At 51.8% G+C, this 16793-nt stretch overlaps 1 protein-coding gene across 1 annotated transcript in view; it reads right to left on the bottom strand.

Annotated features, from left to right (window-relative positions):
- LOC309864010 (mucin-16-like) overlaps positions 1-7568 on the bottom strand; it is a 110380-nt gene extending 102812 nt beyond the window's left edge. The window contains exon 1 of the mRNA XM_082729326.1: positions 7432-7568. The gene's annotated coding sequence lies outside the window, so the exon portion shown is untranslated. The remainder of the gene's footprint in view (positions 1-7431) is intronic.
- Positions 7569-16793: the final 9225 nt, after the last annotated feature.

Here is a 16793-nt window from a genome sequence, read left to right as displayed (position 1 = left end):
AGAGCAGGCTGCTGGCGGCCCGTGGGCTTCCTGCAGTTCTTTCTGACGGGCGACCCGACTGGGATCTCTTTTCTTCTGCCGGACAAACCTACATCTAGAAGACCTGCTGTGTACATGGGAAGTTGGGGGGAAACTGGGCAACCTTTCCGACAGAAGAAACAAATCTGCACAAGAGAAAGGACAGGGCAGCCACAGGAATTTTCCTAAAATAAAAACCTGACTGTATCAGTCCCCTCCTTCAAACCTCATCCATTAGTGTATTGTGTCGCTAATGACCCATCTTGCTTCTCCCTCTTACGCTGGCTCTCAAGCGGGTCTGACACCGCCCCCCCCAAGTTTGGGTAAAGGGTAAAGGTGCTACCTTTTGGGGATTTTACAACAAATGGTGCTCCGCTGCCACCTAGTGGCAGAGGCCAGGGATGCCGCCGCGAGCCCCAGAGGCTTACACCAGCCCGCCCTGCAGAGAATAGTGAATGACAACGGTGGAGAAGGCTGAAAACTGGCCCCACCTGTACCTCCCACAGCATCCTTCACCTCGCCTTCGGTAATCACAGAGACATTCTTGCACTTCCCCAGCCAAACAGATCCTAATTCTGCACTCCTCTCTCCCTTCTGTCCAACCTTACCACTCTCGTCTTTCTCTGATGAATATCTACTCATCACTCAAGATTCGGTTCAAGCTAGTCTATTCCATTATCCTTACTGAATTTCCTGCATGTTCTACAATATGCACATATTCCTTCCACTGGAATTTGCAGGAAAGTCTGAGAAGGAAAATAAATATTGATGTGGGGACACAGAAGTAAAAGAAAAACAATAAATTCCCTTACAACTTATAAGTCAATCAGAGAAAGACCAGGACAGATACCACAGGATCTCACCCATATGTGGAATTTAAGAAACAAAACAGATGAACATAGGGGAAGGGAAGGGAAAATAAAATAAGATGAAAACAGAGAGAGGCAAGTGAAACAGCCTCTTAACTCTAGGAAACACTGAGGGTGGTTGGAGGGGAGGTGGTGGGGGATGGGCTCACTGGGGGAGGGGCGTGAAGGAGCTCTGGGTGTTACATGCAACTGGTGAGTCCCTAAATTCTATCTCTGAAACTAGTAATACACTGTTAATTAAATTGAATTTAAATTAAAAATTAAAAAAATTAAAAAGGTATTATGATAATTTTTTTAAAAGGTCATTATTCAATATAATTATGTCCTTTAGGGGTTGTATCCTAGAAATTGCTACTCCTGTGCAAACGAGGATTAAGGTTCTGTTTTGGGGCAAACTCCTGGAGTTTCTAATTTATAACTGTATTGTGAAAGATACATGTCGGTAATTCAACTTTTGATTTTTCTTAGTTCATTTAAAAATCATTTTAGTGTCTTAGGGAATGTTTTCATTAGTCTGCTTTTTTTTGTTGTTGATTAGTATATTACTTTATTTTTATATGGTGACTGAGTTCGATGATCTTTATCGTTAACTTTGTAAGAGAGAAGCTGTAAACATTAAATATGGACACAAATGTAAACATTAAAAAAAGTTTTTCTTTACAACTTACAGCCCCTTGACAAGTCCTTGCAACAGGCGAGTGACCTTCTAGGATCGCAGCTGCCTCCATGTTAATACCTGGCTACGGGCAAAAGGCAGTCTTAGCCTAACATTAGCCCCACCTCCAGGACCTGTAAGTCTCCTCTAACATATAAAAGTCCCTTTGGGAACTTCCTCTATCTCTACCCCCTGCCAAGATATACGTTAGCAATCACCTTTCAAGCATAGGGCCCACTGATGGACATCTGAAGGGTCTCATGACTAAGATTTTACTTAGTCTAGTAAATGACTTCCTCAAAATACTGGAAACCTTGGAGACTGACTCTATCCCTAAGCCCCTCCCAACTTGAAAGTATATAATCAGCCAACCGCCACCACCCCTGGGCAGCTCCTTCTGCCCACAAGTCCTGTCTCTGTGCTTGAAAAAAATCACCTTTTTGGCACCGAAGACATCTCTAGAATAATTTCTTGACCATTTGCTCTAAACATTTCCACATCAACTGTCACTGCTCATTTTTTTTCCCTCCGTAATGTAAATTTTAAAAATACACAGCTTAATTATCTCCTCTGCTAGAAGGTCTTCTTTGAATTCGTGATAGCATGCTTTATAATAAGAAATGCATATATTTGGTAGTTGTTCCGGTTTCTGGCAAAGAACTGCTAAAACCCTTGGAAATTTTTTAAGTGAAGAGAGTTAGAAAGGTGGCTTTTGTTATGTTAATGAGGTGGCTTTGGGGAAACCACCTAAGGATGGCGGCTTACAGGAGGGTGGGGAGGACGGATACCAAGGGGTGGGAGGGAGGGTTAGAGGTAGAGCTCAATTAGCAGTGGCTGATGATTGAATCATTCCTGTGTCATGGAGCCTCTATAGAAACCCAGAAGGACAGGCTGGGAGAGCTTCTGGGTTGGGAGCATGTGGAGATGGGAGTGTGCCCCCTGCAGAGGGCATGCAAGGTCTGAGCCCTCCCCATGCCTTGCCCTCTGTATCTCCTCCATCTGGCTGTTCCTGAGTTCCATCCTTACATAAGAAACCAGTAACCTGGGGCATCTGGATTGCTCAGTTGGTTCGCCTCAGGTCATGATCTCAGGGTTCTAAGATCAAGCCCCACATTGGGGGGCGGGGGCTGCTCAGAGGGGAGACTGCTTTTCCCTGTGTCCCTGACTCCCCTGTTTCTCCTACCCTATCCCAACACCGCCCACCCTGACTTGTGCAATCTCTCCAAAATAAATAAAATCAAAAGAAGGAAGGAAGGAAAGAAAGAAAGAAAAAAAGAAAGAAAGAAACCAGTAACCTAGTATTCTGAATTCTGTGAGCCGTTCTAGCAACCCCTAAGGAAGGGGTGTGGGACCCTCTAATTTATAGTCAGTTACCTAGTCTTGCACTTGGCATCCTGAGCTGGAGGGGTTGTTGGAAACTCCCATTTGTAGCAGGTTGTTCAGAAGCACAGCTAACAGTCCAGGCTTACAACTGGTATCTGGTGTCAGGGGAAGGGGCAGTCTGGTAAGATGGAGGCTTCAACCCAAGGAATCTTGATGCTACCTCCAGATAGATAGTGTCGGAATTGAGGTGAATTCTCAGACACCCTCCTGGTGTCACAGTGGAAACTGGATCCAAGAACGGAAAAGAAGCCCTTCCTGAGTGGGAGGATCCTCTTGTCTGCTCTCAGCACCAAAGTGTAACTCTTCAGCCTCACTGCTACTGTATCTCAGTTATGTGGTGACATACTGCAATAGACCAGAAGCTTCTAAAGGAGAGAAACTGCCTTTGGAATCTGCATCTCTCCTGCACATCAGTAACTTGCCTTCATTTGTTGCACGAATGACTTCAACTCATGAGAGCGTAACCTGAGCATATGTATCGTAGGAATGGGATGAGAGTAAAAATTCCCTGGTCCATTCATACATTAAGTCTCTGCCGTTCACAGAAATCTTGTGCTGAGCTAATGACGACTCCAGCTTCCTTATACCTCTACAGATTATCTGTCCTGCAGAAAGCGGCCACGTCCATCAGAGGGGGCAGAAGATGATGGAGATAGAGATGATCATGATGAAATCAAAAAATTATTCAAGGGGCACCTGGGTGGCTCAGTGGGTTAAAGCCTCTGCCTTTGGCTCAGGTCATGATCCCAGGGTCCTGGGATCGAGCCCCACATCGGGCTCTCTGCTCAGCGGGGAGCCTGCTTCCTCCTCTCTCTCGGCCTGCCTCTCTGCCTACTTGTGATCTCTGTCTGTCAAATAAATAAATAAACAAAATCTTTAAAAAAAAAAAATTATTCAAGATCTCTGTGCCTGGCCCTCTCTTTGCATACGTTGCCCCACTGACTCTCCAACACCCTGTGAAGTTCTTACTATGGAACGAATTAATTAATATATGCAAACAGTGTTTGACCCATAGAAAGGCACCCAACCATGGCTCCCTGGCATCGTAAGATTCTACGATGACCGAATGCAGAGGTAATATTAAAAAAAGATCATTTTTTTCTCATATCCAAGGTACAGACGGCTCTCTCCATTACCTGAGTGTCACCAGCTACCCCTCCTCCCCCTCTCCATTGAGCTTGGTGGGATGGTCTTTGTACGGGGCAATGGAAGATACAAGGAGCCATGGGACATACATCAGCTCACTCTTTCTCTGAAAAGAGAATTCTTTCTGAGAAGGTTCTGGTATAGAGTCCAAAGCCGAGGTGACACACTGGCTTTCTGTCCTCCAACAGGTAAGGACTGAAACCTCAAAACAGAATAAAGGTCATGAACGCTTGCTAGCTCTAGAATGCAAGGAACCTTTAGGACTGAGCAGATCAGGTTACCATCTCATAAGCAATTAAAGAGATAAACGCACTTTTGGGGAATGGAGTTCAGAGGGGTCTCAGTGGCATGTCTCAGGGGCCAGAGACTGGCGTAAATGTTTAAATGTTCCCAGAGACCCTGACAGAGATAAGACCAGTATTCCCAAGAAGACACAGCCCCTAGGGCAAGAATCCCAGCACAGAGGATAGCAGGCACTGCGCAGTCTTCTTGCAAAAAGGGTGCCCTGGGAGAAGCAAGGACAGGATGTCTGGGAGTATCCCTGGGCTTTACCTGCCAGATGTCAGCAACCCCTGCCCTCCCAGTTGTGACAACCAAGAATCTCTCCGGACACCGCCATTGTCCTCCAGAGGGCAAAAATCACACCCAGTTGAGAACCACTATTTTGGAGACATCTCCTAATTTAATCTAGATTTTTGCAACTACTCAATCACACATTTGTTCTTATATTATCTAGATAAGACTCTGGAGGCTTAAAGAGGTTACGTCGCTTGTCCAGGAAGTGGCAGAGGTGGATTTGAACTCAGGCTCTCTGGCCAAGCACTGGAGTCAGTACTGTTAGCCACTCTGGTGTGTTACATCTTTGTCATCCGAATATAGGGAACGACTTAGACTCCGGGATGAGGAAGACCCATCCCCCGGGGCAAGGAGCGGAGGGCAGTGTGAAGAACCCAGATAGGACTCCGGCCTCCAACTCCCTCTTCTCATCTGCCTCCATTCCCACCCAGGGGACATCTGAGTGACAGAAAACTGGCCTGTGCACGTGCCAGGGCTGAAGGCGAGGGCCAGGCTGAGCCCCATCGCCACCATGTGCCTCCAGGACAGCGTGCAGATGTGGAGATAGAACGTGGATGGGCAGCCAGGAGTCTACGTCAAGAGTGGGGGGGGGGGGTCCGTAGAGGCCACTGGGTCTGGCCTTGACTCTCCCAGAAGGTGGGAAGAGCTCACTCACCTGCTCAAACCGTCCACCTGGGAGCTGCCCTGGGAATGTCAAATGACAAACTGGACTCGTAGAAGCCCAGGGCGGTCCCACCTGCCTGGACCTGTCACCTTCCTTTGGAGGGGAGGTCACCCAGTAACTGGGAAGAAAGGGGACTGTTTCTGAGGCTCAGGGGAAACAAGAACCAATCTTTCCTCTTTTCCAGGAGAGGAGTCCCCAGCACATAAGATGTGCACAGTACAAGATGAGGGTTACTGAGGTCCTTCAGGATCCTGGACAGTCTCAGCCCCCGGGGCAAGGAGGGTGTCAGCGTGGGATACAGAAAGTGGGAAAAGTTGGATGGGGTCCAAGGCGGAGGGAGAGGTGAGTGAGAAATGGATTTCCTACAGCTCTGGAATTAAAAAAAAAAAAAAAAAAAAAAGATTCCTGGGGGAGATGGAAACTCAGAGAGGTTAAGTGTCCAGCCCAAGAACACACAGCCTGTCAGGGCTAGATTACGATTTCTTCTCATCTCTGCTCAAGGATTAAGGGAATCTTTTCCAGCCTTTAAGTCACAAGTCCTGGAGGGTGTCTGGATCAATTCCAGGGGAATCCTGGCCCTGAGAGGTGTCCCAGGAAATGAGGGGACCATGGGGAGGGGTGTCAACCCACAGTCCAGGTGACCAGCACTCCTGGGGACACAGCTCAAACAGCTCCCTGGCATCAGATTTGGGAATGAGCCTGGGGGACAAAAGCTGTTAAGCAGCCTCTGTTTGTGGCTGCGTGCTTTTGGGGACAGCTCAAGGGGACACGCCCTATCGGGTTGGAGGTGGTGGGGTTGCCGGGTACAAACCCGCCCACTATTCAGGTCATTGTGTGGATGTCTTACAATGACATCTAACCACAAAGCTCTTCCCTGGAGCCGGAGAACGGGGCCAGAGAACGGGGCCTCGGTGACTCAGGGCTGGGGGGGCTGGGAAGCCGCCCCCACCTGCTCTGGGAGCTGCAGCCTGGCAGGCCAGCCACTGTCCAGGGTCTCAAGACCTTCCAGGGTGGGGAAGCCCCTCTCGACTGCCCTTCATGGCCTGGTGGCCTCCGTTTCCCAGAGAAACATCAAGGACAGTCCTTTGTCCTGGAACAAGCACACGAGCAGGTACTTATGTACCTGGCAGAGGGCAGACGTCCCTCTCTACAGGCCCTCCCATGTCTTGCATGCCCAAGAGGTTTGGCTCTTCTGCCCAAGGAAGCAGCTAGAGTAAAGCAATCCAAAGGGCTGGGCAGCCCAGAGGCCACAGGTGGGGAACTGTGGACCTTCCCTCTGTACAGAGAGGGCCTGGTCTCTCCCCACAGTGGGCAAACACACCACGCTGGACCCCTGCCTCTCCCTGAGGCCGGTGGGCTTCCTCGAGGGAATAAGGCCCAAGCTAATTCCCCCCCAAATGACCAACAGGCCCACATAGTTCCCTGAGGGATCTAAGAACCCATCTCCCCTTAACCGCACAGCCTGCCTTTTGCTTTCCGCCCCTGCCCTGCTCATTCCCCTATCGCGCAGCCCAAATACGCTCACATCACACCCACCTAACCCAAACACACTTGGCAGAAGCTGCCTCCCAGCCTCCGTGCACACAGATCTCCCGGCCAGGACGGTTCTTCCCTCTCTTCCACTGAGCGTGCCCGTAGACACCCCTGCCAAGCCCAATGCCGCCGGCCGCCTGGGCAGACTCCCCGCTGTCAGTGCTCCTGCTCAGCCTCGCGACCCTCGTGACTGTGACTGGGCGGCCGCATGCCTGGTCCGCCAGCACCCTGGAGCTTCTGGAAGCCTGGCGCTGGGATGGGCTCATTTGCCACCTGCATGCTAGGCACCAGGAGCCAAGGCATCAAGGGGAAGCGGCCCTGTGGGGGGAGGAGAAGGCAGGCACAGGAAGGAACAAATGCCGGGCCGTGTCCATGGCAATCCTGGACGCGGTGGTTTTGTGACTTGGTCTGGTGGGGGGGTGGGGGGTGGAGGGGAGGGGCCCCTGCCTCATCTGGCCAGTTGTGACCTCGTATTTCGCCAGAAAGCAGAAGACCTTCCCGGTGGCCGTGGGGGCGGGGGAAGCTGCAGACACCTGTCCCTCCTGCCAGTCTCCTACCCTGTCCGGGCCCCAGCCCACCCCGCTTACCTGGCCCACAGACGAGGAGGAGGAAGCTCACAGCCAGAGGCAGCAGGTGCCCGCGCGGGTGGCCCGGGTGCCCGGGGCCCTCCCAGCCCATGCTCCTGCCTCCCGACCTGCGCTCCTCACCCCCTGAAGGAGTCCCAGTGACTGAACCCAGCCCGGCTGCCGGCACCAGGGAGGGTGGTGAGGACACGCCTTGCTGAGCTTCCCTGGAGAGGCAGGGCCCGCCCCGGGGGAGCGGTGGTTCTCGGCCTGCAAAGGTCAGCTGGCATTTCTCAGTGCCCATGTAGCCAGTGACTAACACCTGCAGACTGACACCCTCGGGGCGGGGGCAGGAGGGGACAGCCACCCACCAGCCCGGCCTGGCTCCTGGGGCTGCTCCCAAACGGCTCCCCCCCACCCCCCCACCCCCGCCACCCCTGCCGTAGGTCCCTCAGGGCTGAAGAGAGGACAGGGACCCAGGGCAGGGACCCATCCCGTTCTCTGAAGGCCCTGACAGGTACCAGACACCTTCCTGCTCAGGGGGCTGGCACCACCAGACTGGAGCTGGGTGGACCCTCCCTGGGGGGGGGAGGAGGCACGTCTGGCTCGGGGCGCTTTGGAATGTGCGGGAGTGGACAGGAGACTGCATTCCCACGCGGGAACGGCCTGCTGCCAGGGGAGCGGAGGGCTGGGCCTCTTGGACCTTTCCACCCCATCCCTCAACGCCCCTACCCCTGCCCCCTCCCGCCTCTGCCCCACATGGCCCTCCTGGGGTCTGCAGTCGCTCACGCCCAAGCAGAGCCCTTCCGCTGTCCCTGCCCGGGGCCAGGAGGAGCATGAGGGACTGGCAAGGGCTCCAGCAAGGGGATTGGCGATCCTGCTCCTCCTTGAAAACTCTGTAGTCTCCGCAGGCCTCTACCCCCCCGGGCTCAGGCTGTACAAACCGAAAGTGCGTCCCCGCACCACCTGCCCAGTGCAGACGACCAGAGCAATGCTCCTTAGGGGCCATGTTCCTCGGTGACCACCCCCTGCCCCTGTACTCCTCCTTCGTCTTGCCCTGCGGAGACCCACCCCCTCTGCCCCACTCCTCAAGCCTCTAACGGCCGGACAGGTGGGGTTTATCCTCACCTCCAGGGGAAGGCACGGGCAGGTGGCCGGTGTGAAGCTGTGGGGGGTAGTGGACATGGCCACTACATGGCCTCACCCCTCTCCTGCATCTCTCTCTCTCTCTCTCTTTTTTTTTTTTTTTGAGATTTTTATTTATTCATTTGAGAGCATAAGCAGGGGGAGAGGCAGGAGGAGGGGGAGAAACAGACTCCCCATTGAGCTGGGAGCCTACATGGGGCTTGATCCCAGGACCTGGAGATCCTGACCTGAGCCAAAGGCAGACACTTAACCGACTGAGCCACCCAGGCGCTCCTCTCCTGCGTCATATACCCAGAGCCAAGCTCTATGATCCTGGGGTCAAGGCAAACTTGTCAGAAACCCCCAGGTCCTCCCACGCTCGGTGTAACTTCCTGCTAACCTACTCTCCTGTTGCCTCACCCTGCTCCTATTCACACTCCTAGGACAGATGAGCCCCGAGCCCCAGCTCTGCTCTGGGCACACACCTGGCCGAGGTGGACAACAAACGGGCACAGGTGATCGGGCTGAAGCAGCGACAGGAGGGTCGAGGTTGACGGGAAGACCTGTCTCAGACCCTCAGACCGGAAGGGGGCAGGCAATCAGGGAAGTCTTCCTGAAGGAAGGGCCACGTACACTAAGACCTGAAGGATAGGCAGATCAGCTGGGCCAGGCAAGGTCCCGAGAGGGGAAGGGAGTGGTTGGCAGAAAAGACACTGGGGTTAGCAAAGACTGGAGCAGGCAGGAAGGGGGAAATTGGAGTATGGCCTTTGTCCTGACCCCTGCTCAGGGTTCTCTATGCTAAGACGCACCCTCCCTTCTTTAAGAAAACTATCCTGGAGAAACAAAGGCGAAGCAGGTGGGTCCTGTTGGAGGCTGATCACTGTGTGCGCTCCCCCAACCTCAAAGAGGGGGGAACAGCGCTCCCCAAAGCATCAGATCCATGACACAGCTGGGACCACTTCCCAGACCCCTGGATTCCCCAAGCCCTTCTCCTTTAAGCAATTCAAATTTTGGGGGTGCCTGAGCGCCTCAGTCTCTTAAGTGTCTGCCTTCGGCTCAGGTCAGGATCCCAGGGTCCTGGGATGGAGCCCTGCACTGGGCTCCCTACTCAGTGGGGAGCCTGCTTCTCCCTCTGCTTGTGCGCGCGCGCGCTTTCCCTCTCTCTCTGGCAAATAAATAAAATGTTTTTCAAAAAGCGATTCAAACTCTCTTGCTCTAGAATGTGACAATAAGCACCCACGAGCTTCATCAAGGTCCAGGAGCTGCCCTGCTCTCCAGGGGGCACATGGGGGCTAACGAGTTCAGGTTCACACTGCATGATCACAGCTACTGTTTACTGTTTACTGGACACCCAGTATGACTGGACACCAGTGAGTGGAAGCGGGCATGGCTTCAGCAGGACGCTGAAGCCAGGTCTCACCCTCGCCGCCGTTCTGTAAGGGGACCGCTGTTAGCTGTTCCATGGCACCATGAGAACACCAAGCCTTCAGGATTTGCCCAAAGTCCCTCAGCTCCCACAGAGCTGAGCTAGGGTTTGAACTCAGCTTTGATCTAGAACAGTGCTTCTCACCCAGGGCTGGTTTCTTCCTCCAGAGGACAGCGGACAATGTTGGGGGTCCTTGTTGGTCGTCACGACAGGAAAGGGGGCTACTGGTGTCAAGCGGGCAGAGAGCAGGGATGTTGGTGGACACCCTAAAGTGCTCAGGATGGCCCCCTCAACAGGGAGTTACCCGGCCCCAAGTGTCAGCAGTGCCCCGGTCCAAAACCCTGGTGGGAAGCCAGACTGTCATCCAGCAGAACCTTCTGTGATAATGTTCAGGTCCCGTGGCTATACCACCCGATCGGGCCTCCCGCAGAGAACCACATGTGGCTCTGGGGGCACTCGAGAGGTGGCTGGTGCAACTGAGGACCTGAATTTCTAATTCCGTTTCATCTCAGTTTCCGTGGAAATTCTGCCAGCGGGCTTGTAGCAGCTCGGGCACGTGCATGTCCTCTTTCGACCGGGATTTTACAAAACGTCAACGCAGATCAAGTAGTTCAGGGGAAAAAACCCAGCGTCTGAAATGAGATGTACTGTTGTTGGAAACGCACTCTGGATTCCGGAGACAGAGTGTGGGGAAAAGAATGTAAGCCGTCTCCTTGGTCGATTTCACACGGGTTACTTACTGAAATGATACATATTTGGATATGTTGGGATAAATAAAATATCTGATGGAAATTACTTGCACCTGATGTCTCTTTACTCTCTTAACCCGACTACTGGGAAGCCTAAAATTACATAGGAGACTTGAGGTCCCTTTCTATTGGATGATGCCTTTTGGGATCTGACCATCCCCCACGACAAACAGTCTTAATTGCTTAGGATGATTATATTAGTATTGTTTAATTGTGGAACCGTAATCATCTTAACTATAAATACCTTCACTTCTCTTGGTTCTGCCTCTCCCCCTCTCCCCACCCCCCCCAGTCCCATCTTGGTGGTTCCTGTGCTAATGACAGGGATGGGGTGGGATATGAGGTCCCCCTCCCTGTGGTGAGGGTGTTTAAGGTACGTCCGTCAGTGGGACCTCCTGAGAATTAGGGATGACGGCGCAGGCCTCCAGACCTCCAGGTCTGCCTGTCCTTCTGCGGGTGTGTGGTAAGAACCATGGGATCAGAGCCCAAGTAAAACAGCCTCTGGCTCCTGGTCCAGACCAACGGGGCAGAGAGAGGAAAGGGAGCTAAAGGCAGAGGTGGAAGGGTCATGCTCAGAGAAGTGGGAGAAGAAACCCCATAGTGTCATCATGGCACCAGCAGGGGGGGTGGGTTTCCAGGACAAGAAAGAACCAACCATCCCCCTACCCCACCACCGCCCCACACATAAACGTCATAAAAAAGGTGGAGGTCCTGGGTATTTACCCCAAAGATACAGATGTCATGAAAAGAAGGGCCATCTGCACCCCAATGTTTATAGCAGCAATGGCCACGGTTGCCAAACTATGGAAAGAACCGAGATGCCCTTCAACAGACGAATGGATAAGGAAGATGTGGTCCATATACACTATGGAGTATTATGCCTCCATCAGAAAGGACGAATACCCAACTTTTGTATCAACATAGATGGGACTGGAAGAGATTATGGTGAGTGAAATCAGTCAAGCAGAGAGAGAGTCAATTATCATATGGTTTCACTTATTTGTGGAGCATAACAAAGAGCATGGAGGACAAGGGGAGTTAGAGAGGAGAAGGGAATTGGGGGAAATTGGAAGGGGAGGTGAACCATGAGAGACTATGGACTCTGAAAAACAATCTGAGGGGTTTGAAGGGGCAGGGAGTGGGAGGTTGGGGTACCAGGTGGTGGGAATTAGAGAGGGCACGGCCTGCATGGAGCACTGGGTGTGGTGAAAAAATAATGAATACTGTTTTTCTGAAAATAAATAAATCAATTTAATTAAAAAAAAAAAGGTGGAGGTAGAGAAAGCTCAAGAAGGAACCAGTGAGGATGCCTGAGAAGGGAGTTTCCGTGTCGGAGAATGCCAGCTTGTCCACTCTGAAGGCTGTGACAACAACCATGATAATGTTTACTGACCCCCCAACCCCACCCCCACCCCACCGTATGCCAGGCATCAGGGAACCGGGACGAAGGGTGCCAGGGGCTAAGAGTGTTAACAGGAAACCACAGCATTTATGCAATGTTTTCTCTGAGCCCCACCCTTCACGACCAGATGGGTTCACTGGGTTCTCATGGTGTCTCTGTGAGGTGTGGCAGTTGTCAACCCATTGCACAGAGGAGGAACTGAGTTCCAGAGACCACGCGGGGTGGGGGGGGGCGCTGTATATTTCCATTCACAACAGGTTCCCGAATATGCAGGACTCATGGACGGATAGGGATGGAAATCAGAATGATGCTCTGGCGATGGGAATCCTGTCTGGAGAAGAGATGAGGGAAATTTCTAGAGCAGGGGTTCTCCGTGGGGGGCTGTTATGCCTCCCACCCAGGGGACATTTGACAATGTCTGGAGACCTTTGGCTATCAAACCGGAAGTATTCTGTATTCTCACAGAGGACATCCAAATGGCTGATAGACACACGACAACGTGTTCAAGGTCACTCACTGTCAGGGAAATGCAAATCAAAACCACCATGAGATACTGCTTCACGCCTGCTGGGATGGCCATTACCACAAAGACAGGAGATAACAACTGTTGGTGAGGATGTAGGGAAAAGTGAGCCCTGGTGCGCTGTTGGCGGGAATGTGCCTTGGGGCAGCCGCAATGGAGAGTGGGGTAATTTGCACCCCTGATTCAAAGGGATAATTTGTACCCTTCTGTTCACTGCAGCATTATTTACAAGAGCCAAGAGATGGCAGCACCCCAGTCCCTCGACCTGTGAACAGATAAAGAAGACGGGGTACACACACACTCATATACACACACAGGAATATTACTCAGCCATCAAAAAGAATGAAATCTTGCCATTTGTAATGATACAGTTGGATCTAGAGAGTATAAGACGAAGTGAGAGAAGTTAGTCAGAGAAAGACAGATACCCTATGATCTCACTCCTCTGTGGAATTTAAGAAACAAAACAAACAAAGGGGAGAAAGGAGAGAAAGATGAATCAAGAAGCAGAGTCTTGGGGCACCTGGGTGGCTCAGTGGGTTGAGCCTCTGCCTTCGGCTCAGGTCATGATCCCAGGGTCCTGGGATCGAGCCCCGCATCGGGCTCTCTGCTCAGTGGGGAGCCTGCTTCCCCCTCTCTTTCTCTGCCTGCCTCTCTGCCTGCTTATGATCTCTCTCTCTCTCTCTGTGTCAAATAAATAAATAAAATCTTACAAAAAAAAAAAAAAAGCAGAGTCTTAACTGTAGAGAATGAACAGCTGGGTAGGGCGGGGGAGGGGGAAAGGGTTGGGGAAAACAGGGGATGGGGACGAGGGGGAGCACTTGTGATAAGCACAGGGAGATGTGCGGAGTGCTGCGTCACCAGACGGCATGCTGAGAGCCGGGATTAAACATTTCAAGGAAGAACAGTATGGCAGTTCCTCAAAGCATTTAAACTAGGGCTGTCATTGGTCCAGCAATCAATCCCCCTTCTGGGTACACATTCAAAGGAAATGAAAACAGGATCTCAAGGAGACGTCCACAGTCCCATGTTCACTGCGACATCATTTACGATCACCAAGACCTGGAAAGAACCTAAGTGCCCCTGGTTGGATGAATGGAAAAAGAAAAGGTGGTATAGATAAAGAATGGAGCAGCATTCTGCGTGAAAAAGAAGGAAATCCTGCCTTTTTTTTTTTTTAATTAACATATGATGCATCCTTTGCCCCAGGGGTACAGGTCTGTGAATCATCCGTCTTACACAATTCACAGAGCTCACCCTAGCACATAACCCTCCCCAGTGTCCATACCCCCGTCACACTATCCCCCCCTGCCTCCCCCCAGCAACTCTCAGTTTGTTTCCTGAGATTAAGAGTCTCTTATGGTTTGTCTCCTTCCCTGGTCCCATCTTGTTTCATTTTCCCTCCCTCCCGCCACGACCCCCAGCCCTGCCTCTCAAATTCCTCATATCAGAGAGAGCATATGATCATTGCCTTTCTCTGACTGGCTTAGGAAACCCTGGCTTTGGCAACAACATGGATGAAACGTGAAGGCATACGTGCAATAAGCCAGACAGAGAGGAAAACATCCCACGTACACATGGAATGTAAAGAAACCAAACTCGCTAATACGGAAAACAGACTTCGGGCTGCTGGAGATGAAGTGTAGGGGTGGGGGAGATGGGTGAAGACGGTCAAAGGTAAAAACTTCCAGGAAAAAAAAAAAAAAGCAGAGAGGTCTGGGTGCTACTGGTTTCTAGAGGGCAGTGGCTAGGGTCAAGGTCAATGTCCTCGAATGCACAAGACAGCCCCTCACAACGAAAAATTGCCTTGCCCAATGTCAACACTGTGGAGGCTGAGACGCCATGTTCTAGAGGAAAGGCATGTTCTCCACCTTTCCCTAGAAAAAAGCCGTGTTCTGTAAAAATTCATGTTACGGATTTTACATGTTATGTAAAAATCCACTGAGTCACAGTCTTACAAGAAGGGCCTTTTGTGGACTTTACGGGGTGGAGACCATACCTCAACAGAAAGTTTTCAAAAACGAGCTCAAAATTTTATAACTACAGTTGGCAGGGTGTGGTGCTAAACTGAGGCCTGTCTGGGTAATATTTTTTTCACCTGGACAGCGACAGCACCCTGCTCACCGGGCTCCTTGCTTGCCTTCTGACTCTCTCCAGATCTTTCCCTTCAGCTCACCTGATCAAAGCCCTCCAATGCCCTCCCACTGCAATCAGACTAAAATCTGAATTCCCCACCATGACCTTCACACCCTCAGGTCTGCCTTCAGCCACCTCTGGGTCTTCTCCTCTCTCTGCTCTGCTCTACCTCCCTGGCCTCTGTGATGGACCTTGCACACGTGAAGGCTTTGTCCACCACAGGCCCTTTGCACATGCTCTTCCTTCTGCCTGGATCTTTATGCAGCTGGCTCTTTCGCATCCCTCCAGTCTCCACTCGGATGTTACTACCTCAGAGAAGTCTGCCCTCACGACCTCCAAACTGTCCTGTCTTCTCCCTCACTTGCCGCCTTACCATCTCTTTCCTTACTCCCTGGCACCTGCCAATTCTCTGAGTCTCTCCTTTATCACCCATGTGTTCACTTGCCTCCATCTCCCCTGGTAGGAAGGGGCTGGGTCTGCCTTGGTCATGGCTGTATCTCCATGAATGGCACACAAACACTGGTTGAATTAAAAAAAAAAAAAGTAACTAAAGTGCTAAGATTTCCCCACAGGATCAGAGAAGGGAATCCCGTTCTGTTTAGTTTCGCTGTGTGAAGACACCGCAGCCTTGGAAGCAGCCTTCTGGGGGCGCTGTCTGTGAAACACTGCCCAGGACCCTCCTTTCCCACCGCGAAATCTTTTATCTAATTCCTGACTCTCTGTCAGCCACCCCACCTTAGCGCAAGCCCTTTCATCTTCTCCGGCTTTTCGAAACAGTCTCTTTACTCATCTTCCGCCCCAGCTCCCTTCTCTTGAGTGGCCCTCCACCCAGCCACAGACTGACCTTTCAAAAATGCAAACCGGCCATGCCCTGCCTCTGCCCGAAATTCTTCGAGACCTTCTCATCGCCCTCAGGATCAAGCCCAAACTCTGCAGCCTGGCCTTCAGGCCCAGCTTGCTCCAGGACCTGCCCCTCCCCCCCCATTCACCCAACCACAATCTCCCCCCGTAACCCGGTGCTTCAGCCTTGCCCCAAACCCATCCTCCCCCCCCCCCTGCATTTGATATGGCTTCCCCCTGGCAAGCCTTCCCTCCTGCTCTGCACCTGACACATTCCTTCGGAGGCTTTGCTGACATGCCCAGTGATCCACAAAGCTCCCCACGGCCTCCCACAGACGGGATGCTCCCCTCCCCTCCCAGTTTCCAGAGCACGCTGAACTTCCTCCACGAGACGGCCTGACTACGCCATCTCCTATCTGTGCTCCCATCTCTCACGGCTCCTAGCTTCGCAAATACCACTTCGTGTACCTGACACATGCAGGAGGCATGCAAACAAAAAAGAAAAAAATGGTTTTTTGCTGACGGATTCATTCATTCATTCTTTTTTTTTCTTTTTTTTTGAGATCACTCACCAGGCACCAAGCACTGGGGATAAATAAGTAAATGAGAGATGTGGCTAAAAAAAGAAATCATTTTCTACCTACCCACTGCACCTCCCCTGTGTTTTTTCTTTTCTTTTTTTAAAGGATTCTATTTATTGGTCAGAGAGAGGAAGAGAGAGCACGAGCAGGGGGAGCTGCAGGCAGAGGGAGAAGCAGGCTCCCTGACAAGCAGGGAGTCTGATGTGAGATTCAATCCCAGGACCCCGAGATCATGAGCCAAAGGCAGACACTTAACCGACTGAGCCACCCAGGTGCCCCTCCCCAGGGTTTTTTATGCCCTTTGGTGCTTCACCCTCCTTCTGTCCCCAGTGGGTAGTTCTTGGCATATGGCGTGAGGGCCCCTGATGGCACTAAGCTGACTCTGCCTGAAATCCAAACACATCTGGGAGCTCCTGGCCCATTGATAGATGGGTTGGAGGTCTATTGTTAGTAGGACTTCTGTACATGGGCATTGCTGACATTTGGGAATGGATAATCCTTAGCCCTAGGCAGGCCGTCCGATGCATCGCACAGTTCTTAGCAGCATCCCTGACCTCCACCCACACAGGTCAGTAGCAACTCTCTCCTCCCACCCACAGTGGGA

This window comes from Mustela nivalis, assembly GCF_964662115.1.
Source record: "Mustela nivalis genome assembly, chromosome: 1".
In the NCBI taxonomy this organism is placed as follows: domain Eukaryota; kingdom Metazoa; phylum Chordata; class Mammalia; order Carnivora; family Mustelidae; genus Mustela; species Mustela nivalis.
This window is presented reverse-complemented; position numbering and strand designations above follow the sequence as displayed.